Here is a 24165-nt window from a genome sequence, read left to right as displayed (position 1 = left end):
TATCTTGGTATAATTAAATCATGTAAGAACTAAGAGTTCTATATACATTCCCATTGTTTTACTTGGGGCTTCATCTAAACTTTAATGTAAAAGAACAACTTATTAGGCATGTGTGCAGGTTTCTTCTCTGGAGTTAACTATTAAAAAAGATCAGCAAGTAACTACCACCAATAAAATAGTCTGAAGCTGCCTCCAGATTTAACACTGTAGGCATTCTGAAGGAAATCACTGTATCATTTTTCTTTTGTCTGTGACTGTGCCTTCAAAGATGTGTTTAACTGTCACTTTTAAAAAGTCCATATACAATACAAAAATACAAAACAAAACACCCTGCAGTACACAAATCTAACAGTATATGTGATGAACAATTCTATAAAATGTGTTTGAAGATGCATTTTCTTTCATTTTCAGTACCTACAATATGCCCAGGCCACTGGGTAGTATGTATACACTTAAACCATATAATTGTTCTAATAAGAAATCCTGTAGTGAGTTCAATTCAAATTGGATTTAACAACTTAGTAATGTAAATGTGTAGACAAAGTTACAGAAAATGCATCTTATTGTCGTCCATCTTCTACAGTGTTAATTTGGGGGGGGGGTTGCCTTTTAAAAATAAAAACCAGCCAAATACTTAAACAGTATGTACATTTAAATTTTGGTGGTGGTTTTTATTTTAAACAAAACAGCTTCCTTATGATTTACCTCAAGTTCTGGTGGAAATGCTTACAACAATTAGCTAATAAACAAACAAAAACAAAGAGAAGCACATTCAAAATACTGATTTACTTTGGTAGCAAATGGCTGTTCTTTGAAAACTAATGAAGGTAGACCAGACCATTAAAGTGAAATGGGCTATTTCAAATACGACACTTCACATAGAAATTTTTTTTTTTTGGTACCAGGGATTGAACTCGGGTCCTTGTGCAGCAGGCGGTGAAACCACTGAGCTAAATCCCTGGCCTCTCACATAGAAATTTTTTTTTAAATTATTTTTAGTAAAAGAGCTAAGCATCTGTATCCACTGATAGCAATGCAGTACCTAATAATATGATAACAAAACAAATGCCCATAAGGAAAAAAACTATTTTAATTTTATCTAAATTTACTTTCAGTAAATAGTCCAGCAACATTTTCCTTTCAATACAATACTCCCCCTTTCTCTATAAGGCTGTTCCTGGGAGCCAGTCAGTTTAGTTAATGAGGGAGTTCATTTAGGAGTAACTGCTGACAGTTTTAAATAGACAGTTATTTTTTGCTTCTCTCTTAATGTGCTAATAGTTGTGTCTAAAAAATATGCAATTCTTAAAAAGGTACCATCTGATTTATTATCTGTAACCTTTGGGAACTAATCACATGAAACTACAAAATTAGCAAATGTCTTGAAATCTGTAAATAAAACATAAATTACCTCTAATTTCAAACTCTCACTTACTAGTGTACCACTCAATCTTAAAAAAAATGAAAAAGAAAAAGAAAAAGCGGATCCAAAGATAGTCTTATGCCATTTAAAAAAAGAAACTGTTCCTTTTAACTTTACACCCACCCCACACCCCAATTCAAAGCACATCATTTAATTGTCTCGGTCATGGACATTTCCAAGATGAGATTTTACATTTCGTTCCCATAGCTTCTGGTTATCAGAAAACCCATGCTTTCCTTTATTGAAAGAGTTTGGTCCTGCTGATATTGGTGTATCCCTTCCAATATCCTTCATCCTCATCTTTGCTTCTGGAGGCATTTCCTGTGGGTCACTATCTTCATCTTCATTAAAAGCTGCTGCTACTGAAAGGGTTTTTGGAGCAAGAGTTGGAACAGTTTCTTTAGGTTTACTTGATCCAAGTTTGATGGAAATAGCTGATGCTTTCTTTGTTGTCTGACTACCTATGGCAAATCCAAACTTGGAGATCTTTGTAGGCTTTGTTGGGAGGTCTGCAGCTTCTTCTTCAGCTGATCGCTTCTCAGCGCTGCGACTGGAACTTTCCCCACCATTACTGGAAAAAACAGTCTTAGTTTTACAGGTTTTTCTGCTTCTTCTTTAGGTCCTCTGGCGGCTCCAGCTCGCTTTGGCTTCTCAGGCTTCTCCTCTCCCGTCTTTTCTTTTTCTTTCTTTTTTTTTTTTAAGTTCTTTTATTGGTACATTGTAGGTATACAACACAATTACATTTCTCACTGGGAATTGTACCTTTACATAATGCATCTTGGTTCTTATTTTTTCCCCATTCCTAGCCCTCCCTTCACCCCCTCCACCCTTCCTTATTTACAAAGACTTTATTTCTGTTTTTTCCATTTCTCATCATTTTTCCTTTCCCTTCTTTCCTTTCCGCTGCCCCTCCCACTACCCCTACCCCTTTGGAACTTTTCTTCCTATTTTACATTATCGATTATTCATTCTAATCATTGGTACATTTTAGGTATACAATATAATGACATTCATCATTGGAAATTTGCAACTTTACAGAATCTCTCTTGGTTCCGATCTTTCACCCTTGCCCAGTCCTCCCTTCAACCCCTCCATTCCTCCCTATTTACAAAGATTTTGTTCCTATTTTTCCATTTTCTCCTATTAATTCCATTCCCTTCTTTCCTTTCCTCTACCCCTCCCACCTCCTTCCCCTTTGCCCCTTTAAATCCTATTTCACTTTACCTGTCGTACATTTTAGTACCCATTTACACTTTCAGTTTCTCACACCAGAGAAACTATTCGGTATTTATACATGTGTGTCCTATTTATTTCACTTAAGAGTATCACCTCAGTGTGCATCCATTTACCTATAAATGTCTCCAATTTCTCATTTTTTATGGCTGAATAGTACTCCATTTTATTTTTAAAAAGGCATTTTCTTTATCCAGTCTCCAGTTGATGGGCATTTGGGCTGTTTCCAAGTTGTAGCTATCACAAACTGTGCTGCTATGAACATGGGTGCACATATATCACTGTGGTATGATTCTTTTAATTCTTTGGGGGAGATCCCCAGCACTGGAATAGCGGGGTCAAATGGGACTTCCAGTCCGAGTTCTTTGAGGTATCTCCATACTGATTTCCACAGTGGTTGCACCAGTCTACACTCCCACCAGCAGTGGACCAGGGCTCCTCTTTCCCCACAGCCTCGCCAGCATTTGTTATTGGTTGATTTCATGATAGCAGCCATTCTCTCTGGAGTGAGGTGGAATCTCAACGTTGTTTTCATTTGCATCTCTGGAATGACCAGTGATGTTGAGCATTTTTTCATGTATTTATTTGCTATTTCTACTTCCTTGTCTGAGAACTGTCTGTTCATTTCAGATGCCCATTTTCAGATTGGGTCTTTAAATTTGGGACGTCTGATCTTTTTAAGTTCTTTATAGATTCGAGATAGTAGACCTTTGTCTGAGGAAAAGCAGGTGAAGATTTTTTCCCGCATTGTGGGTTGTCTCTTTACACTGCTGGTGGTTTCTCTTGCTGTGCAGAAGCTTTTTAATAAGACGAGATCCCACTTGTTGATTGTGCTAGTTCACAGTCAACTGGGGTTTTGTTCATAAAATCTTTTCCTGCACCGATGTCTTCAAGAGTTCTACCTAACCTCTGTTCCAAATAGTTCAGTGTTTCTATTTTAATATTTAGGTCTTTCATCCATTTTGATTTTAGTTTAGTGCATGGTGAGAGATATAGATCTAGTTTTAATCTCTGGCAAGTTGAAACCCAGTTTTTCCAGCACCATTTATTAAAGAGGCTATCTTTCCTCTAGTGAGGTTGTTTGGCTTCTTTATCGAAGATAAGATGGCTGAGTGTGTCTGGCATTGTTTCTGTATCTTCTAATCTGTTCCACTGGTGCTCAGGTCTGTTTCTTTGCCAGTACCATGCTGTTTTTATCATAGTAGCTTTGTAGTATAGTTGCAGGTTGGGGCTTGTGATACCCCCTGCCATGTCTCTGTTACCTAGAATTGCTTTTGATATTCTGGGTCTCTTCTTGTTCCAAATGAATTTTTGGATTGTTTTCTCAAGGTCTGTGAAGTATGCTGCTGGGATCTCAATTGGAATTGCATTGAATCTATATAGCAATTTTGGAAGTATGGCCATTTTCACTATATTAATCCTTCCTACCCAGGAGCAGGGGATGTCTGTCCATTTTCTGATATCATCTTCAATCTCTCTTTTCAGAGTGCTATAGTTTTCAGAGAAGAGGTCTTTGATTTCTTTCGTTAGGTTGATTCCTAGGTATTTCAGTTTTTTGGATGCTACTGTGAAAGGAATTGTTTGCCCTATTTCTCTCTCAGTGAGTCTGTCATTCGTGTAGAGGAAATCTATTGATTTTTGTGTGTTGGCCTTGTAACCAGCTACTTGACTGAATTTGGTTATTGAGTCTAGAAGACTTTTGGTGGAGTTCTTGGGGTCTTCTATATAGAGTATCATGTCATCTGCAAATAATGACAATTTGACTTCTTCATTTCCTATCTTTATTCCTTTTATTTCTTTCTCTTGTCTAATTGCCGTGGCTAATATTTCCAAAATTATATTGAACAAGAGTGGTGACAGTGGACATCCTTGTCTTGACCTGATTTTAGTGTGAAGGATTTTAGTTTTTGACCATTTAGTATGATATTGGCTATTGGTCTTTCATAGATGGCTTTTATCAGTTTGAGGTGGAGACCATCTATTCCAACTTTTTGTAGAGTTTTTATCATAAATGCATGTTGGATTTTGTCAAATGCTTTTTCTGCATCTATGGAGATAATCATATGGTTTTTGTCCTTGGCTCTATTGATATAGTGTATTACATTGATTGATTTGCGTGTGTTGAACCATCCCTGCATCCCTGGGATGAATCTCACTTGATCAAGGTGTATGATCTTCTTGATGGTCTTCTACATTCTGTTTGCCATTATCTTATTAAGGAATTTTGTTCATTTTCTATGTTCATTAGTGAGATTGGCCTATAGATCTCCTTTTCGGTTAGGTCTTTCTCTGCTTTGGGGATCAAGGTGATGCTTGCTTCCAGGAATGAATTTTGGAGTATTGCTTCCCTTTCAGTTTCATTGAAGAGTTTAAACAGTAGTGGCAGTAATTCCTCTCTAAATGTCTTGTAGAATTCAGCAGTGAAGCCATCAGGGCCCGGGCTTTTCTTAGTTGGTAAGTTTTTTATTATGTTTTCAGTTTCATTGGTTGATATTGGGTTGTTTAGAATTTTTAGGTCTTCTTCATTCAACTTTGGTAATTCATATGTATCTAGGAATCTGTCCATTTCTTCGGGGTTGTCCATCTTATTGGCTTATAGGCTCTAGAAGTAGGTATTGATGATCCTCTGGATTTCTTCTGGGTCTGTTGTAATTTCACCCTTTTCATTCCTAATTGCTTGGATTTGGACCTTTTCTTTACTTTTTCTGATAAGGTTGACTAAAGGTTTGTCAGTTTTGTTGATTCTTTTGAAGAACCAACTCTTGGCTTCATTGATTTTTTGTATCATTCTCTTAGTCTCCATTGCATTGATTTCTCCTCTGATCTTTACAATTTCCTCCCTTGTATGAGCTTTGGGGTTGTCCTGCTCTTCTTTCTCTAGAAGCTTGAGGTTCAGCATCAGGTTGTTTAATTGGGCTTGTTCTGTTTTCCTAATATGTCTATTCACTGCCATGAATTTCCCTCATAAGACTGCTTTCATTGTGTCCCATAGATTCCAATATGTTGTATTGTCATTGTCATTTAATTGAAGGAACTGTCTGATTTCTTCTTTAATTTCCTCTGTGACCCATTGGTTATTCAGAAGTGTGTTGTTCAATTTCCATGTGTTTATGAAATTTTTTGAGTTTCTTTTGCTATGGATCTCCAATTTCATCATACTATGGTCTGATAATATACAGGGGATAACTTCACTTTCTTTGCACTTACTTAAACATGTTCTATGTGTGACTATGTGGTCTATTTTGGAGAATGACCCATGTGTAGCTGAGAAGAATGTGTATGCTGATTTTGTGGGGTGGAAGACTCTGTAAACATCTGTTAAGTTCATTTGTTCGAGTTTGATTGAGTTCTAGTATTTCATTGCTTATTTTTAGTCTAGTTGATCTGTCTATTTGTGACAGTGGGGTGTTGAGGTCCCCCACTACAATTGTATTAGTGCATATATGACTTTTCATGTTTGTTAGTATTTGTTTCATATAGTTGGGCGCACTAGTGTTTGGTGCATAGATATTTATGATTGTCATCTCTTCCTCTTGGATTGTTCTCTTTACAAGGATGTAGTGTCCTTCTTTGTCTGTCTTAATCAGTGTTGGTTTGAAATCTACTTGATCTACAAAGAGGATAGCTACTCCTGCTTTTTTTCGTGTTCCTGTCACATGGAGTATTGTTTTCCACCCTTTAACTTTCAATCTATGAGTTTCCTTTTGAATTAAGTGTGTTTCTTGTATGCAGCATATTGTTGGAGTTTGCTTCTGCCAGTCTATTTCTTTTGATTGGTGAATTGAGACCATTAACATTGATGGTTATAACTGAAACGTATTGACTTGTCATTGCCATGACTTTTTCTTTTTGTTGAATTCTCCCCCTTTACATTTAATTTCTTGTCATGCCAGATGGGTTCATTCTGCTTTACTTCCTGGGGTTGTGATCCTCAATGTCTGTTCCTAGGATATGGTGTAAAATTTTTTGGAGTGCTGGTTTGGTATTCATGACGTTCCTGAGGTGCTCTTTGTCATGAAAGTATCTTATTTCTCCATCAATTCTGAAAGATAGTTTTGCAGGGTACATCCATCTGGGTTGGAGGTTGTTTTCTTTCAGGGCTTGGAATATGTCACTCCAAGCTCTTCTTGCCTTGATGGTTTGTGTTGAGAAGTCTGCTGTGATTCTGATGGGCTTTCCTTTGTATGTGATTTGTTTCTTTTCCCTAACTGCTTGTAGAACTTTGTTCTTCTGTTGAGTTTCTAGAATCTTAACAATTATATGCCTATGTGTAGATTTCTTTTGATCAAGGCTATTTGGAGTCCTATATGCCTCACTTATCTGTATGTCAAGTTCTTTTCCCCTGTTTGGGAAGTTTTCTGCCATTACTTCTGTGAAGAGGTTTTTATGTCATCTGCACTCTCTCCTGTTTCTTCATTGAGCCCAATCAGTCTTATGTTATTCTTCTTTGCGTCATCTAGCAGCTGCTGGATGGTTTTCTCATGTTCCCTTATAATTTTGAAGCAATTTTTCTTTTCCTGGTCACTAATTGCAATCTTATCTTCTATATCTGAAATTCTGTTCTCACATTGGCTCATTCTTCTGTGTAGACTTTCAATGGAGTTTTTCATGTCCTGGAAATCTATTTGCATCTGTTTTATGGATTCCATTTGTTTCCTATGTTGGGATTCCATCATGTTCCTGAGGTCCTCTCTAGATTTATTAATCATGTCTTGCACTAGGAGCATAATTTCTCCTGTTATCTGAGAAATTATTTCTGATTTCATTTTTTTCAGAGCCCCTTTTGTTGCCAGTTCAGTGCATCCAGGTGGTCGAGTATCAGAGTGTTCCATCTCATTTCCCTTTGGGGTTGCTGAAGGTGATCTGGAAGTCTGGTTTTGAGACTTATTTACATGTTTTCTCATTTCGACTGCCGGGCCGGGTGGTGTTGTTGGCGCCTGCGTGGCTCGCCTCCTCTGAGCTGGCAGAGTTGGGCAAGGGGCCAGGAGCGGTGTAGGGATGGTGGCCCAAAAGCCCCTTTGTCAGGTCCGGGAGTGGTGGGATGGTTGGCGGCCCGGAGGCCCCTTCCTCTGGACCAGGAGCAGTGGGACAACAGCTCAGAAGCCCCTACCTCTGGGCAGGAATTCTTTAAATGCTGAGAACTTGAGTAGCTCCAGTACAGTGGTCTGGTGGTCCGGTGTCCTCTGTGTCTTTGTAGTGTGGAACCAGGTGGCAGTACAGAGAAGAGGCCAAAGGAGCCAGGGCGGGGGCGGTATCCAGTGGATTGCTGCCGGGGTGGCTGATTTGGTGTTTTCAGCACTACTGTGGACCTCGGGACCACGCCTGCAGACCTGCCTGCCTGCAAGGGGCTGATTCGATGTTTTCAGCGCGACTCCTCTCCAGTCTTTTCATCCGCCATTTTCCTGGCAGTGGCCTCCCCTGCAACCATGCCAAGAATGTCACGGCCCAGCTCCACATTTTAGTTTTCAAAACAATTCTAACCCTCGTAGTACAGTGGTTAATATAAAATAGCTCAGGTAAGTGTTTGTGAGAGAGAGACACACACACAAAAACACAGAGAACTATCTGGGGGCTATCGGCTATTGGGGCCCCTGTCCATGTAGCTGAGTTCCTTTTGCACACATTGGTTCCAGATTTGGCCAGCTGCTGAGGAGGGGCAAACTCAGATTCATTTTGTAGACCCACCACTCACTTCCATTCTTTAGAAAAAACAGTGATGAAAACTATTCTGGAATTTTGTAGCCTTCATACATGGATGTATCTAGTTTGAGTTTAAATATCTTAAGGGAGTGATGTTTAAAGTGAAATAAAGTCAGGCAATTTGCTTTCCTCTCTCAAATACTCTTTATTCCCAGATATGGCAGGACCAAGCATAAAATTATTTTCACACATTGGGAAGAAATGTTTCATTCTGGATTCAAGTGGAAGTTTTCCACTTTTGGAAGTGCTCCTAAGGCTATAATTATAAACTACAACCATTCTAGGATTAATTTAAAACAGTTCCTGGGATGAATTAAGATTTTGCAATGAAAATACCATATACAATCTGTTAACATTATCTGTGGCAGCTCTTGCTTGTGCTGGCCTAGTTAATGAGAAGAACAGGTGGAAGCTTATTGCTGAAGGAATGTTTAACAATGGTATGAATTCAACACTTAAGTGAGAATAGTGCTTGAGTTTTCAGTTATGTGGAAGGTATGTGATGCATAGAATTGCCCTTTTTTTATTCTTAGCACTTCTATTTTTTCCTATGGAAAGTGAAAAATCCAAGAGGAAAGCCTGGCCTAGTTCTCTCATTCCTTAACTTCTGACCGCTACTCCATCACTCTCCATTTCTTTCCCCTTCCTCTGTGCACTTTATCTGGGCCTGACCAGAGTGAATGACTGCAGCCTCAAGAGAAGCTTTGTGTTAGACTAAACGACCTTCAAGGTTGGGTCCAATCCTGAGAGTCTGTGATGACACATTAGTGTACCCTTGTAACTACTCACATGTGATAGAACAGGCGAGCATTCAGCATCCAAAGTAAGGGGATCGGGCTGGGGATTTAGTTCAGTGGTTCCGCCGCCTGCCTCGAAAGCACAAGGTCCTGAGTTTGATCCCTGGTACCAAAAAACCCCAAAAACAAAGTAAGGTGATCCTCATAGGCTGGTTGCTGAGAGAACAGGCAGCAGCACTATGCTATGACTGTAGATTACACCTCATCTCCAGGGAGGATGGAGGCTGGTGACTGGAGAGCCATGTTGGCCCATACTATGTATAATTTTTATAACTTGAACTTTGAAATGAGCTCTCTAGTTCACTACAAATCTCACTACCTCCTATGTATTGTTTTAGAACTGGCCTGCTGAGGTTATTTCTGTCATCTGTGCCAGGTTCTGAAAACATTTGTGTTTGTGACCTCTGATTTAAGTAAGCTCCAATTCATGGACATTTTAGGTGGCCACCAACTTTTTTAATATTGACAAACATTGTAATGAACATCTTTGTATGGCATGTCTGTAGAATTAGTTCCTGCAAGTAGAATTATTGGGTAAAACGATGTATAAATTTGAAATTGTGATACATATTGTCACATTTCTCTATTCTTTTTGGTACTAGTTTATGTTACTTTTCTGATTTTCAATGGAATTCTTATTTTCTTATTTTTGACAGTCATATCAATCAAGTATGATTATGAATATTTTAGCATATAAAGATTATTCTGTCGATTTTTAAAGCCATATATAGTGTCTAGATATACAAACATTTAAAAACATATATATATATATATGTTTGTTTTTTTGTTTTGTTTTGTTTTGTTTTTTGGTACCGGGGATCGAACTCAGGTCCTTATGCTTGCGCAGCAGGCGGCAAAACCACTGAGCTAAATCCCTGGCCCCAAATTTTTATATATTTTGATTTACTAAATTCTTGGTGGTTTTTGGACTTTTATGTCATGTTTAGAAAAGATTTGCATAACTAAGATTATTAAAATATTAACTCCTACTTTGTTTTAGAGTTTTCTTTTTCAGTATTTAATTAATGTTCACTTTTTTTTTCTTTTTTTTTTTTTTTTTTTGTGCCGGGGATTGAACTTGGGACCTTGCACTTGCAAGGCAGGCACCAGAACCACTGAGCTAAATCCCGAGGCCTCTTTTTCAGTATTTAAAATATCTGGAATTTGTCTCGGTATAAAGAATAAGGTAGCAATTCAGCTATATATTTTTTCAATAGGTAGCCAGTTTTGCTAACAATCAAAAAATTTTGAAAGACATGGTTAATTTTGAATTGCTAAATCTTGATAGTGTATCTAAAAGCAGCATGTTTTTACATATAGAAAGTTTCACCTTTAGAGTCTGAGTTTCAGTACTTTTCTGCTTTTAAAACCTCTAGAAAGATCTGTGAACAAAACACCATATTGTTTTTGGCATTGCCTTTAATGCATCTCAAATAGGCTGATTCTACAGAATTTGATCCAAAGTACTTCTGTGTCTTGATGCCTTTTGCCAAGTAAAATTGATTATTTCTAACCAAAGGGCCTTCAGTGCTGAATTGAGGAAAAAAAAGTAAGGATGGCCTCCTAGGCTGGTTGCAGATTATATAATTTGGCATCATGTACAATGCTTTTTCTTTTTCTTTCTTTTTTTTTCCATTAAGTTTATTGGTACACTTTAGGTATACAATACAGTTACATTCATCGTTGGGATCTTGTACCTTTACACGATGTATCTTCTTATTTTTTCCCATTCCCCTGCCCTCCTTTCAACCCCTCCATCCCTCCCTATTTACAGAGACTCTGTTTCCATTTTTCCTTTTCTCATATTTTTTCCTTTCCCTTCTCTCCCTTCCCCTACCTCTCCTACTTCCCCTACCTCTTTAAACCTTTTCTTCCTGTTTCACATTATCAGTTATACATTTTGATCCTTATTTACACTTTTAGTTTCTTACACCATACCTATTCAGTATTTACACGTGTGTGCCCTATTTATTCCATTTAAGAGTATGGTATCAGTGTGCATCCATTTAGCTATAAAAGTCTAGTTTCTCATTCTTTATGGCTGAGTAGTACTCCATTTTATAGAAAAACCACATCTTCTTGATCCAGTCAGTTATAGGCAGTTGGGCTTTTCCCAAGCTTTAATATTACAAACTGTGCTGCTGTAAACGTGGGTGCACATATATCGCTGTGGTATGATTCTTTTAATTCTTTTGGGAAGATACCCAGCAGGGGAATAGCTGGGTCAAATGGGACCTCTAGCCCTAGTTCTTTGAGGTATCTCCATACTGACTTCCACAGTGCTTGCACCAGTCTGCACTCCCACCTTTCTCCCCACACCCCGCCAGCCCTTGTTATTGGTTGATTTCTTGACAGCAGCCATTCTTTCTGGGGTGAGGTGGAATCTCAGTGTTGTTTTCATCTGCATCTCTCGAAGCCAATGATGTTGAACATTTTTTCATATTTTTTTGCTGCTTTTACTTCTTTGTCTGAGAAATGTCTGTTCATTTCAGTCAGAAGGCATCATGTACAATGCTTTTTCTTTTCCTTTTTCTCTTGTTTCTTTCTATTCTGTAGTCACCAATGGTCCATGCCTCTTTTGTTGAGAGGGTTGGGGACTTTGGAAGGACAAATTCAGATCCTTTCTCTCCAGGTTCTAGTAACTGTATCTTTAAATGGTTTTTCTTCTTTCTTGGAAGTTTGTGTTAAGTGCATATATGGAGTCTTCTTTGATAATTAGTTCTTGCTTTCCCTTGTATTGTGGCATTTAGCTGTGGGCTAATTTTCTGTGTTGGTATATTTTCAGCCACAGTGATACCTTGCTCTCTGATAGAGATTCTGTTTATAGCTTCAGTTAGAGATGTTTTTAATTTCTCTAGTTTGACAATTTACCTGATTATCTTACTTAAGTACCTAGATTCCTCTTGTATACTCATATCCTCCTACATTATTATAGTACCTTTTAAATAAGATTTTATCAGCCAAGGTTTTTTTTGTTTTTTTGGTTTTTTTGGTACCAAGGATTGAACTGGGGTCCTTGCATTTCAGAGGCAGGCGGCGGAATCACTGAGCTAAATCCCCGGCCCTCAAGGTTGTTTTTTAGTCAGCAAACACTCAGGGAGACAGATTTTGCCATTCTTAGCACTTCTGTCTATTTTTTCCTATGGAAAGTGAAAATTGTAGTGGAGGGATAGTATGCACAGCAGTTAAAACCATCTGAGTCACTCTTAGGCTTCATAGCCCATATACCTGCTACATCACCTGCCTAACCCTCAGTTTCCCTATTTCTTGAAAACTAACAGGATCACAGTTATCTCATATGACTGTAGTGAGTATCACATGACATATTTCTCTTTTTTGGAGTTAGTTTGCTCTTCAAGGATACTACAATGCTGTTTTTCTGTCCTAATAGTAAGAATATACAGCCACTATAGAAAGTGTTGAGATTGAAGAAAAGCTTAAAGAATAAAGTGTCTCCTATAATTCTACCACCTCCTAGCAGTAATCATTATTTGCAATTTAATGTGGTTCCTTCCTTCCTTTTTTTTTTTTTTTTTTTTTTTTTTTGGGTACCGGGGCTTGTACTCGGGACCTTCCTCTTGCCAAGCAGGCAGCGGAACCACTGAGCTAAATCCCCAGCTCTCCTTCCAGTTTTTTATACTTGTATATTATTTCACAGAGCTAAGATCATTCAGCATGCATAATATATCTTGATTTTTTCCAGTTCATATATTCTGAACATTTTCTTACATCATTAAAAAATATATAAAATCATTTTTGAGTATCACATAATAGTCCCATCACATTATATTATTTTGATTGATTTAATTCTTTTTATTTGACATTTAGTATTTGGGGCTTTTTTGGTTAGAGTTGGGATGCTTTTACGTCATTTTTAACTTAATAAGTCGGGTTTTTCTTCCTGCCAGTGAGAGGGAAGGTTAGGAGTTGAGACTTCATGTTTACTTTTATATTTGTTTTGTTTTGATTTGCTTTTTTGCCTGTTGAATTATGTATATGAATTAAGTAGGGGGGCTGGGGATGTGGCTCAGTGGTTCCGCCACCAGCCTCACAAGCACAAGGACCTGAGTTTGATCCCCAATACCAAAAAGAAAAAAAAAAGATCCACACTGTATGAATTAAGTAGGATTTCAACCATCAGATTCTGTGCTTTCAGACTCTTCCCACCACCTTTCTGGAAAATCTCCCTGTTTGTTTGCTTTATAACCTTTCTTGATGAATTTCTTTTCCTACTCCTGCGCTAGACGAAAGATGAATGGAGACTGTGATTAGTATTTAGGTCTCTGACCCAACTGTCCCATGTGCATGCCTTGCAGCTAGCCGGATAAACACCAGTTGCATGTTAATGGATCTTTACTGAAGTAATCATGCTGAGCAGTTTCTGGTGAGAAGACTATCCTAAATTGTTCTTGACAAGTCACATTATTTTGGTTTCAACTTTTTATTTTTCCTGTAAAGCCAGGTTTAAAGTATGTTGAAACTGAATTCATTTGTACTTTGGAATATAATGAGATCTTGTATTCTTTACTTTCAGAAAACCAGCCAAGAACAGCAGTCTGAAAAAGACATATGTATCCAAAATTGCCAGGGAAACCTGCTGTGTAGATGTGCTTTCTGAGAAACCACATGACAAATGAATGTCGGCTTTGTCTCAGAACCCACACAAGCTTGTTTCTGCTGGTGAATTGCACTAACTGATTTCAGTTTGGTTTTTAACACAGTTATTGAAATGGCGCTGAACGCAAGACTTAAATGCTTGTGGTTTATGACCCCAGGAGATTTCTTAGAACAGTATTAGCCTGTGTGAGCTCAACACTGTTTTCACTTCCTTTGTTTGGTTCTGAGACTGCCCCATCCAATGCTGTTTGGCAGCCTTCTTCAAATCGCTCTTATGGCCTATTATTCTCTAATATTAAAATGTAGGGTAATTTTTATCTTAAGTACATAGTGAGCCAGAGAGCAAAGTCCACACTGGCTCAGAAATGGATCCTAAGGACTTCAAAGGTGTATCTCTGAAACTTAGGTTCTAGGAATGCCTGTCCCAAGGTCACTTGACTCCCCAGGAAGCACAGGTAACAAATCATGATTTCATCTGTATTTTTAAATGTATTTGCATAAGGTTTTGGATTTTAAAATTTGCACTATCTGGAGCTGGATGGGTAGGTTAGTGATAGAGCATCTTGAATTCCCAGAAGCCATTGTCCCTTTCAGCTTGCTACTCCAGCAGTGATTCAGTCAGAAAATGATAGACTCATGATTAATGGCACGTGTGCCAGCTTCTACTTTATCTCTTCAACAGAGGCATCATGGAGTGTTTTTTTGATCACCTCTGGACATTTCTGAGAAGAAAGAGAATTCCACAAGGTGGAAGGTAGTCCACATCACTGTTCAAAAGCTTGGTCTACAGATACTACATTTAAAAAATTTCAGCCAAATTATTCCCAGAGAACTTCTGCCCTTGAAATTTTTAATATGTAGCACAGAGTTTACAGGTTAGCTCACATTATCTGGATTTTTCATTTCACTGTTGAAAAAAGCCAGTCTTTTGCCCCTATGCACTTAGTGTTGTAGTAACTTGGCTTGAGTAAAACTTGCAAGCTGTATGCTAGCTCTTTGTTACAGAGGCAAACAACTAAACCACATGTACTCGTGTATTCTGGTGCTGCTCAACATGAGGGCTTTTGTTGGTGTTTTTGCACTTCATTCTCTTACTACTTAACTGAATTAATGTTGTGAAAGCACCCAGTGGTAGATGTTGGATGATGTTTCATTAAAAGTTGAATTGAGCCTCGCAAGCGCAAGGTCCCAAGTTCGATCCCTGGTAATAGAAAAAAAAGAATTGACTCAGGAGAAAAAAAAAAAAGCATTCAATTTTAGTCTCTGCCATGTGCTGACTGCTTAATCTCAGACAAATTGGATTATGTAATTCCCCAAACCTCAAATTCTCCATTTGTAGAATCAGGTTAATTTTGGTTATAAGATTTAGTAAAGCAGGGCCGGGGATTTAGCTCAGTGCCACTCACTGCCTCACAAGCACAAGGTCCTGAGTTTGATCCCTGGTACCAAAAAAAAGATTTAGTAAAGATCAAGTGAAATTAATATACGTGAATCACTTAACATGTGACCAGCTATAATGAACAGTTAATAAATGGTTTTTAAAATCTGGCTTTTATCATTGTTCTTCTTAGTATTCATCTAATCACCATACAGCAAGGTCCTTGAATCCTGCTCTCTCACCAGGGCAACACTAACAGGACTTCTGCTTGCTCTTCAGTACTCTGTGATTCTCTTCCTCTCTAGGACTACCCTAGTGTTCATTTTACCCAATTCATTGACAGTAGCAGTGTTAGCATCATGAGAATGGCTGGGTTTGGGTGTACCACAGGTGTCTCTGGACCCCACAGCCCCCACAAACAATGTTTTCATTTTCTCAGAAGTCAGCCATGCTGCCAGAACTAGAAGTTGAACATTGACTTTTTTCCTGCTTCTAGAGCAGTGATGGGAAACCTTTTAGGGTTTTTAATGATAACAAACAGCCTGCTGCAGCGTGCATGCTATAGGTTCACCACCGCTGTCTATAGGCAGAGCACCAATAATATTGTGGTTGTGTCTACTTTCAAAGATTGTTTCATACTGTTACATGTTTTTAACACTTTTGCTTCATCTTGCTTTGTCTTGGTAGTCCAGATTTCTTTCTTTGGTTTCATTACAGATTAAGGTTTTCTGCCCTAGAAATCATTTCATCTTCATTTTTAAATGTATTGGCATAAATTTTAGATTTTAAAATTTGCAGCATCTGGGGCTGGATGTGTAGGTTAGGGGTAGAACATTTGCTTAGTGTGCCTGAAGCCCTGCCTTTGATCCCCAGCACCTCCCCTCCCAAATAATAGCATATCTGTAGTTATAGTTTGCTGTTCATTCCTAATATTTGTATCTTCTTCAGCTGCTTTTTAAAAATCCAACTTAACAGAAGTTTTTAATTGTTCTTAGCCAAAACTAGTTTTTGGTTTTGTTGATCCTTGCCATTAAGCATTAACTTTTGACTTCATTAATTTATGTCCTTACCCTTTATCATTTTCTTTTTTCTACTTCCTGTGAGTTTATTCTGAATTTTTCTTCACTGGACAATTCAGTTTATTGATTCTTCAGTCATCATTTTCTAAAATATGCATTTAAGGCTATAAAATGCCTTTATACATTACTTCAACACTTTGTTTTTTGCAGCTAATATTTTATTGGTACATTTTAGGTATACAGTATAATGACATTCATCATTGGAAATTTGCACCTTTACATAATCTCTCTTGGTTCTTATTTTTTCCCCATTCCCCTGCCCTCCCTCCAACCCCTCCATCCCTCCCTATTTACAAAGACTTTGTTTCCATTTTTTCATTTTCTCATATTAATTTCATTCCCTTCTATCCTTTCCCCTACCCCTCCCACCTCCCCTTCCCCTTTGCCCCTTTCCTTCCTATTTCACATTATCTATTATACCTTTTAGTCCTTTTTTACACTTTCAGTTTCTCACATTAGAGAAACTATTTGGTAATTTACACATGTGTGTCCTATTGATTTCACTTAAGAGTATCACCTCAGTGTGCATCCATTTAGCTATAAATGTCTCTAATTTCTCATTTTTTATGGCTGAGTAGTACTCCATTTTATAAAAAACCATTTTCTTTATCCAGTCTCCAGTTGATGGGCCATTGGGCTGCTTCTAAGTTTTAGCTATTACAAATTGTGCCACTATGAAGATGGGTGCACATATATCACTGTGGTATGATTCTTTTAATTCTTTGGGGAAGATCCCCAGCAGGGGAATAGCGGGGTCAAATGGGACTTCCAGTCCTAGTTCTTTGAGGTATCTCCATACTGATTTCCACAGTGCTTGCACCAGTCTACACTCCCACCAGCAGTGGAGCAGGGTTCCTCTTTCCCCACACTGCCGCCAACATTTGTTACTGGTTGATTTCATGATAGCAACTATTCTTTCTGGAGTGAGGTGGAATCTCAGCATTGTTTTCATTTGCATCTCTCAAATGACCAGTGATGTTTAACATTTTTTCATATGTTTATATGTTATTTCTACTTCTTTGTCTGAGAAATGTCTGTTCATTTCAGATGCCCATTTTTGGATTGGGTCTTTAAATTTGGGAGGTTTGACTTTTTAAAGTTCTTTATAGATTCTAGATAGTAGACCTTTGCCTGAGGAACAGCTGGTGAAAATTTTTTCCCACATTGTGGGTTGTCTCTTCACTCTGTTGGTGGTTTCTCTTGCTGTGCAGAAGCTTTTTAATAAGAAGAGATCTCACTTGTTGATTGTTTGTGCTGGTTCACGGGCAACTGAGGTTTTGTTCATAAAATATTTTCCTACATCAATGTCTTCAAGAGTTCTACTTAACCTCTCTTCCACCTGGTTCAGAGTTTCTATTTTAATATTTAGATCTTTAATCCATTTTGATTTTAGTTTAGTGAATGGTGAGAGATATAGGTCTAGTTTTAATCTTTGGCAAGTTGAAACCTAACTTTTCCAGCACTATTTATTTATTTATTTATTTATTTTGGTACCAAGGATCTAACTCAGGACCTTGCACTTCCGAGGCAGGCGGCAACACCACTGAGCTAAATCCCCAGCCCGCAGCACCATTTATTAAAGAGGCTATCTTTCCTCCAGCGAGGGTGTTTGGCTCCTTTGTCAAAGATGAGGTAGGTGGCTGAGTGTGTCCGGAGTTGTTTCTGCATCTTCTAATCTGTTCCACTGGTCCTCAGGTCTGTTTCTTTGCCAGTACCATGCTGTTTTATCACAATAGCTTTGTAGTAGAGTTTCAATTGGGGTTTGTGATACCCTCTGCATGTCTTTGTTACCTAGAATTGCTTTTGCTATTCTCAGTCTCTTCTTGTTCCAAATGAAGTTTTGGATTATTTTCTCGAGGTCCGTGAAGTATGCTACTGGAATTTCAGTTGGGATTGCATTGAATCTATATAGCAGTTTTGGAAGTATGGCCATTTTCACTATGTTGATTCTTCCTACCCAGGAGCAAGGGATGTCTTTCTATTTTCTGATATCATCTTCAATCTCTCTTTTCAAGAGTGCTATAATTTTCAGAGAAGAGGTCTTTGATTTCTTTTGTTAGGTTGATTCCTAGGTATTTCAGTTTTTTGGATGCTATTGTGAAATGAATTGTTTGCCCTGTTTCTCTCTCAGTGAGTCTGTTGTTCGTGTAGAGGAAAGCTATTAATTTTTGTGTGTTGACCTTGTAACCAGCTACTTGACTGAATTTGGTTATTAAGTCTAGGAGACTTTTGGTGGAGTTCTTGTCACCTACACTTTTTAATATGTAGTTTTCTTGTTTTGTAAAGTCAGAGTCATTGAGCTTTTAACTTACACATTGTAAAATTTCCTCCTTTTAAGTGTATAGTTGATAAGTTTTGACAGATATATATAGCATTATAAATGCGGTCATAATCAAGTGATAGTCATCCTGAAAACTTCTCTCATGCTTTTTCTTTGTTCTTCCTATAGGTTTGTCTTTTCTAAGGCATCATTTAATACAATCTTTTGCCTTTTGTGTTTAATTTTTTTCACTTAGCTGTTTTGGGATCCACCCATGTTACTGAGTGAATCTGGGGTTTATCCATTTTTATTGCTGAGTAGTTTTAGTTGTGTGCATGAACCAGAGTTTGTTTATTCAGCAGTAATTTTCAGTGGAAGAAAATGAGAGTATTTTAATTCTAGGTTTGAGGTATAAATGTACGTACTAGACTACTATGGATTTAAAATTCTCTTGGCATTTTTCAAATTTAAACTTGCGTTTGGTGTTTAGTGCCTTGGAAGTTTGGTTTTTTTGGTTTTTTACTAGTGGAAAAGCATGTACTTGTGTATTCATTTGCACCCTTCTTCCCTGAAGCAAGTGTAGGTGTATTCAGGGGCTAGAAACCGTGAAGTAGATTAAGAAAGGGAGGTTTAATAAAAACAAGCATTGCCTGCAATAAAAGAGTATCAGGACTCATGCAGAGAGGTACATTCAGAGCTTAGAGTGATAACTGATTTAAAAACTCAGGCCAGAAATGGTAATAACTATATACTTATACACTGGATCCTTGACTTACAAACTCAATTGGTTCCCAAGGGCTGGTTGTAACTCAAATTGGTTGTAAGTCAATACAGCTGAGATCTGGGTGTTTACCTGGGTACATGCTATAGATAACAAGAGACAGATGAATCTTCCATTAACCTAATTAACCCAAGTTGTTTGCATGTCAGGCCGGTCGCAACTTGAGGGTACTCTAGTTACTGTACAAGTACTGTATTGTACAAGTTACTATGCAAGTACAAGTAACAATCAGACTTTTCATGAGAGGAAAAGAATTTTTGAAAATTAAAATGTATAAGTTCAGGTAATAAAAAATATGTTTACAGACATATAAACATTTTAATCATGAATTTTACCTTCCCATGGTACCTGCCTGTGACATCTACACAGCATTGTATTATTACCATTCTCCTCTTCCTGCCTACTGTAAATTCCAAGACTAGAGGCAGTTTGTTTGTTCAAGATGCTTGTCCATTTTAGAAAACATTTGGGATGCTCATTTTGAAGAATGTGTTCCTATCAGGGAGGTTAAGTGTTTTTTGTTTTTGTTTTTTGTGGCACCAGGGATCGAACTCAGGACCTTGAGCTTGTGAGGCAGGTGCAGTGCCACTGAGCTAAATCCCTGGCCCTTAAGTGTTTTTAATTATGAGCTTACAGCTAAGAATATGATGATCATATATTCTGAACTGAAAAACTAGGGCAGATGGTCTTCACAAAGAATTTTTTCTAGTTTGTGATTTTATACACATTTGGAAAGTATTATCATGGCATAAATTGTCACATTTGATTATAACAATTGAACACTTGTGGAGAAGGATAAAGAACTATCCCAAAATATCTAGGGCATATACATATTAATGCTTCTAAGAATAGGAATTAAACCCACTTTTTCCTAAAGAGTCTTAAAACAAGAACAGTGACAGAAACAAAAATGATAAAAGTCTCTTTTAAAAGTTGCATGGTTCTGGAAAACGGAAATCTCATATATATGAGATTTTTAATTTTTGACCCGATTTATATGTTTAAAGCTGCAGGGAGTCAGGTCCTGAGACTTTTGGTCATTGCAGAAAGATCCTTAACATTTCTTGCAGATAGGATTTGTCTGCTTTCGTTGCAAGATCAGCACCCCCTACCCAAAGGATTGTTTGATAAGGATTTTTTCTGAGGGGTATTTAGGTTGTGAATCTTGGACTCTTCATTACATGGGTATATCCAGCGATAGGGCTTAGACTGTTTGATATACTTTCCAGAGAGTGAATGTTATTTACTTGCAAGTTTTCTCACTTTAAAAAAAGCAGAAAAGATAATGTGAAAATAGAAGGGGGTCTGTTAGGAAAAAAGAGGGGTACTGGTGGGAAGGAGGTAAAAAGAGGTAGTAGGTAGCAGGGAAGGTATATATGATCAAGCATATTATAAACATGTATGCAAATACCACAGTGAAACCTATTAATTTGTTCAATTAGCATGTGCTAATTTATAATAAGGCAGAAATTATAAAAATTCAAGCCTAGTAAATAGCTTTCTTAGGGAATGTTCTGTTTTGTTTTGGCAGTATTGGGAATTGAACCCAGGGCCTTCACACTGAGCTACATCCCCAGCCCTTTTTGAGACAAGGTCTTGCTAAATGGATAAGCTGCCAAGGCTGGGGTCAAACTCAGTATCCTACTGCCTCAGCCTCACATTGGGCTGGGATTATAACTGTGTGCCACAGTGCCTGACGCTCAAGAAGTTTTTATTTTCATTCTTGACTAGTTTTCTTCAAACATTTATTCTTTTAATGTATTTAAAGTTGGATCCTGAAGATACCCTTTAAGACTACATGAAATAAAATGAGATCAATTTTCATTTTAACATCCAGATGTGGCCTGGGATTCTTTGGGCTTCTGTTATTTAGTAGGAAGAGAGAGAAGCAGTCTGGCCTTTGTGCTGTCTTAGAAACTTCCAGCCTAAGACAGGGTACAGAGGCACATAGCTTGCAGAGAGTCTTTACACACACAGCCAACTTTTCCTGAATTATTAAGCTACATTTAAAAAACAGCTTGGTGCACTTGGTGTTTTAGGGTTTCATATCTTCTGAAAGATTAATAACCCTAGAAAAATGACATTACTTTTGATATATCCTTTTAGTATTTTCAAATGTCAGTAGCATCACATTCCATTCTATTCTTGTTCTCCACTCTCTTTAGGCATTTACAGTTATTCTAGGAAGTATAATGGGTGTTACTAACTTCCTGAAGTTTCTCCTCTCAGTTTCACTTAAGTGTAAAATTTATACACCAATTTAGAGCTACTCTTTTTTTTCCATTAACTTTATTGTACATTTTAGATATACAGTACAGTTACAGTCATTATTGGGATCTTGTCCCTTTACATAATGTATCTTGGTTCTTATTTTTCCCCCATTCCCCTGTAGAGCTACTCTTAATATAGGATTTTTTTAAATTAAAAGAGCAATCATGAGCAAATAGGACTAGGGTGAATTTTTATGTCCATTTTTCCTTGTAATCAGGAGAGTGAATTTTGGTTTTGGAATGAGTGGGTCAATTTTGAGTAATTGACTTAACCTTACTTAATGAATGTATATTGTCCTCTTAGGCTTATGTATTGATTATGTACTTTTAAAGTCTCTGAAAAGCCTGATGTCTTCTCACTGCTTGAGAGAACCCAATACGAAGTTATCATTTTCAAGTTAGGACTTAAAGATTATGTACATGTTTCTTTATTAAATTTTTATTGAGAACTTTTTTTCTGCTGGCCCGACCCTCTGAGCATATATCAGATATACAGTACTCCCTATTCTCAAATAGCTCCCACTTTAGCAAAGGAAATGGCATTGGTGGAGAGAAAGAAATTGGAGCCTGAGCTAGGCTGGAAGGTTGGCTGGTCATTCCCCTACCCAGAAGGCCGAGTTACTCAGCAGAATCACGGAGGTGTGAAAAAGCAGGGACTTGAAACAATTTTGAGTAGTTACTGGTAATATTGACAAATAAGCTTGTCTTTTCATTTATTTAACCTAATTTTATTCTGTGTCTCTCAAGTGTGATAATTACTGGAAACAGCTAAATTTGCATTTCATTATTAAGTATATGTGCTGCCGCACTGTATTTCACTTTTTAAAAACTCTTAAAATTCAGACCTTTCTCTGATAAGAGTGACCTCTATAAATGTAGAAAAAGATAAGGTCTCTCTCTGAGAGACTGTGACCATAAGAACTCTTCCTTCTCTCTGTTCCTGTAGCACGTTTCCTTAAAAGAGTTGTCTGGATTTTGGAGAAAGAAGCCCTAGGGCTTATAACCGAGCTCATTCACGTCAGACTGTGGGCCCATGGGCAAATCCCCATGTCTCTCTGAGCTTCGGTTTCTATCTCTGTAAAATGGGCACGATGTTACTTATTTCACGGACTGTTCTGAGAGTTACATGAGATGATGGATGTAACCTGCTGAGTACGATGTCTAGCATGGAGTACTTAGTTAAAAGTAGCTCTAATTGCTATCATTGGCCCTTATTAGATAATGCCTCAGACTCTAGCTTGCTTCATGATTTAACTGCCCCATTTTCCTCTCCTCCTAGGGTTAAGGGAGCCTGCAGTATGTCTTTTGTCCCCTACCCACTCTTACTCTTCTGTGTTATTCTACCCGTGCCCATGCCAGGCCTACCGCCGGTCTGACGCAGTGGGTACTTTGTGATTCAAGTTGTAATGCTAGATCTTAGCAGTGCAGAGCCTTTGAGGATTGTCTTAGTCCAGTAATGGCAAACAACCCTTTTGGAACTTCAGTGATAACAGCCAGCTGCAGCTCCTGTGCCATAGTCTTGCCACCACTGGCTTAGTCCATCATCTGTTTCTGTAAACAGAATACCACAGACTGGGTAATCTGTAAAGAACAGATTGATTTGGTTCACATTTCTGGAGGCTGGGAAGTCCAAGAGCAGGACACCAGCATCTGCTGATGTCCTTTATGCTGTTCCATAACCTTGTCCAAGGGCAAATGAGAGTAAGAAATGCGGAGAAAAATCAGACTGAACTCATGCTTTTTATGTAGAGCCCCACCCTGTGACCACAGCACACATCCATTCTAATCACCTCTTACAAGGTCTGGCCTGTTAATACCATCACAATGGCAGTTCAATTTCAACTTGAAAGAAGTTTTCAGCTTGAATTTGGGAGGGAGGTCAAACTTTATTAGCAGGATCTGTTACCCTTTTCTCTTCGGAATGTGGAAGTTCCTTCTGTGTTGTTGCCATGGCGTGGAGATGTTAGGGAACCTACCCCAGTGTGAAACTGGGGGGAAGGTGGGGGAAATGACCAGAGTGTGTCGTGTGACTCTGCCAGCACGAAATCTATTAATCTGTATAACTAACATGCTCTAATAAAAAAGGTGTGAAAGTAAAATGATAGGAAAAAATCTGGACCTTAAAAAGTCAAAACTGTTTTACTGCTTTTGGCCAAAGGCTACCATAAAACTCACAGAATAAGTGCACTGTGATTTGCATAGCAATCTGTGAACTTTCAGAACAGAGTTGGAGAAATTCTAGCATATAATAGTACTTCAAAAATTAATTTTGTTTTATAAATAGAGAATGATATCCAATTAACCTTAAATAATAATATGCAAGCGATAAACTATATTATAGTAAAACTCCATTGTTGAATGAAAACATCTTTCACTCTTTGTGTTTCTCTATTTATCAAACCATATCCTTTTAAAAAATTACTGCATATTAGCAATACAGAATAGTGAGTTTGGGTACATGATATAACATACTTTGATTATTCTCTCTCTCCATTAACCCTTTCCCTTCCCTCCTCTCTCCCCCAGTCCTCTTCTGCATCTCTAATAATCTACCTTCTACTCAAACCATGTCCTCCTTTACACACACAAACATGCACGCGTGCACACACACACACACACACACGTAT

General features: G+C 37.9%; 1 protein-coding gene and 1 pseudogene across 2 annotated transcripts in view; one reads left to right on the top strand and one right to left on the bottom strand.

Annotated features, from left to right (window-relative positions):
* Positions 1 to 24165, top strand: part of Stk4 (serine/threonine kinase 4) — a 105963-nt gene that overhangs the window by 69400 nt on the left and 12398 nt on the right. The gene's annotated exons all lie outside the window — the stretch shown is intronic.
* On the bottom strand, positions 1158 to 23489 carry LOC106010526 (PEST proteolytic signal-containing nuclear protein pseudogene; annotated as a pseudogene).

Source organism: Heterocephalus glaber, unplaced genomic scaffold (assembly GCF_053883595.1).
Source record: "Heterocephalus glaber isolate CG9 unplaced genomic scaffold, H.glaber_assembly_v1.0 deba00001673, whole genome shotgun sequence".
In the NCBI taxonomy this organism is placed as follows: Eukaryota; Metazoa; Chordata; class Mammalia; order Rodentia; family Bathyergidae; genus Heterocephalus; species Heterocephalus glaber.
The sequence above is the reverse complement of the archived record's forward strand: the minus strand, read 5'-3'. Positions and strand labels throughout refer to the sequence as shown.